The sequence below is a fragment of the Tupaia chinensis genome, unplaced genomic scaffold, assembly GCF_000334495.1.
Source record: "Tupaia chinensis unplaced genomic scaffold, TupChi_1.0 Scaffold000545_1, whole genome shotgun sequence".
Classification (NCBI taxonomy): domain Eukaryota; kingdom Metazoa; phylum Chordata; class Mammalia; order Scandentia; family Tupaiidae; genus Tupaia; species Tupaia belangeri.
The window spans coordinates 2,251,939-2,254,459 of NW_006160057.1; positions in this window are offsets into that span (position 1 = coordinate 2,251,939).

Here is a 2,521-nt window from a genome sequence, read left to right on the forward strand (position 1 = left end):
CCGCAATCCCTTCTCCTCCATTCTTCTCTCAGGATCTTGGGCACGCACACACATGCGCCCGGCGTGAGTTTTAAGCCACCGGGTCCAGGACGCGAACCGCGGTCGACTACGTGGGAGTCCAGCGACATAGCCATTACACTAACTGCTGGTTCCCAGGTTTTTCTGGGGTTTTTTTCATGTTTTCTTTTCCTTTTACTAGTCTGTCACACCTTGGGGGGGGGCAGCATCCCAACTTCTGATGTTGATAGCAAGTACAGTAGGCTCTTAGGTAGCAGATATCAAATAAGTTTGAGGAAGATGGGGCCTGATCTGAATTGGGGTCCAGCTCTTAATAGAACCCTGTAAGAACCCCAGCAGTTCTCCTCTCAGCTCTGCCAGAAACAGGCAAGAGACCCCCCCTCTCAGGTCAACATCTTATTTTATGGGTTGTTAAAAAGCAGACAAGCAAACAGACCCTACGTCAGCAATAACTGAGCAAACAGGTGCAAGCTAGTAAGAAAGTTTTGCATACGAGCTATTTTTATTTTATTGTAAAAACAATTTTCTGGGGAGCCAACTGGTTATGGAAGCCTTGGGGAGACCGTAGAAATGCCTTCTGGGTGATTCCTTCTCTCCAGTTCAGGCAACAAACATACCAAAAGGTCACCCAGCGCATTGTCCACGCAATCAGGCCCCAAGGCCAGCGGTCCCCAGCCCAGCCCCTTCCTCGCCTCTGTTCACTCGGTTGCACACGGCCACCTGTTGCTGCCCTAGCGCCCAGAGCCGAGTTGCAAACCGCCGCTAGGGTTCGTTCTAATTCCCCAGAGCAGAGCTGGCCAGGAAGCCCTGACGCGCCGCGCCTGCTAATCTGCAAGGCGGGCGGGGACTCCGCAGTCTCCCAGCCCCGAGCTCTTTGTTTTCTCGCTGCGTTCAGTGTCAAAACTAGACCCCAGACAGCGAGCATGTCCAGGCCCCGGCTGGGCTCCTTGGGGCTTGCGCCCAGCCCACACCCTGAAGATGCCGAAGCGTTCACAGGCCCGCGGAGAGGAAGCTCGGTCCTTCCCGCAGGAACGCGCGGCGCAGACAGGTTGCCGCGTGAGGATCGCAAGCGTCCGCTGGATCCTGAATCCCGCAGAGCTCTCGAGCTGAGCACTGTGGCAGGAGCGCCGCGTCGGGAATGCAAGTTCACGCTTCCCGAGGCCGCAGGCGGAGGGCAGCGAGATCCCCGCCTGCCTGTGCTCTAAGACGCCGAAGGGGATCCTGGGGGCAGCCGCGGTTAGAGATCTCCTCCCTCCGGGGACGCCAGAGTCCCAGTTCCGAAAGTAACCGGTCTCCCTGGCGAGGGACTTCCCTGCGAGCGCCGCAGGGGTGTGCATTTCTCCGAGTCTGAGAATCCGAGCAAACGCGGGCCAGCCCGTAGTTAAAGTCGGCTCCCGGCGTCTGTTTGTTTATTGGCTCTTAAGGAAAAAGTTTGAGGATCTTTAACCAGCCTCAAACCTGGCAGGAGCGGAAACCCCGGAATCTCCCCAGCAAAAGCGATCTAACTTCAAGTTGTTACATAAGTGGGGGTTCCTTCCCCCCTCCCCTCCCAAGCTTCCTCGTTACTATTCCAGGAGTAAAATGTGTGTCGCTATTACATTTGTTTTTTTTTTTTTTTTAAATCATTATACATTCTCCCGAGCCCGAAGGCGAGCGAAGGCGCAGGCGACGTCCTGGGCGCGTGGCGGCCCCACCCGCGCGCAGCCCCCAGCGCTGCAGAGAACTTGGGGTCTCCGGTGCTGCCCCAGCCGGGCTAGTCGGTGCGCCCCGCGATCCCTCGATCCGCCACTCCACGTGGTCAGGATCAACAGTTTGTTGAGCTCATCAGTGACACCTTGAACTTTTCATAAAGAAAATGGGTATTGCACCGACAGGGTTCGGCCGCGGCTGCCGCGCCAGGTCGTGCTTAATATTCAATGATCTCGCTCGCACCTCCCCCTCCTCCTCTTGCAGAAAGTCCACCCAGCCTGTTACTAGGCTCAGACTTTTAAGTTAATTTACTGCCCCCCACGCCCCGTCTTGGCCAGTAACCAGCGCCTTTAGGGCTAGGCTTCGCCCCCAGCTCCCGCCTGAAAATGACATTTCGCCGGCGTCTCCGGAGGGGGCTGAATTTCACTTTGTAACTTTCTGCGGAACCCGAGCCCGGGTGGCAGCTCGGGTGGTGGTATCGTATGCAAATACGCATGCTGACGTTACAGATCATGTGGGTTTTGGCGTAGATTCCCCACTGATCGAGGCATTTTTTTCCCCTTTTTTTTTTCCTTCTTTTTTTTTTTTTCTTTTAAAAATGTTGGCCACTGTTCTCCGAACAGGGGCTTTTTACTGTCTGTCTGTCTGGTAGGCTGGCTTCCCCCTCTTTCCCACGGAGCCCGAGCCGGGCGCCCGGTGGGGAGTGGGGAGTGGGTGGGGGGAGCCAGCAGAGTTCCATTTTGGAACGCCCGTGCCGCGTCTCCGCGTTCCCAGCCCGGGTCCCCGCGTTCCCCGCCCCGGCGCAGGGAAGAAA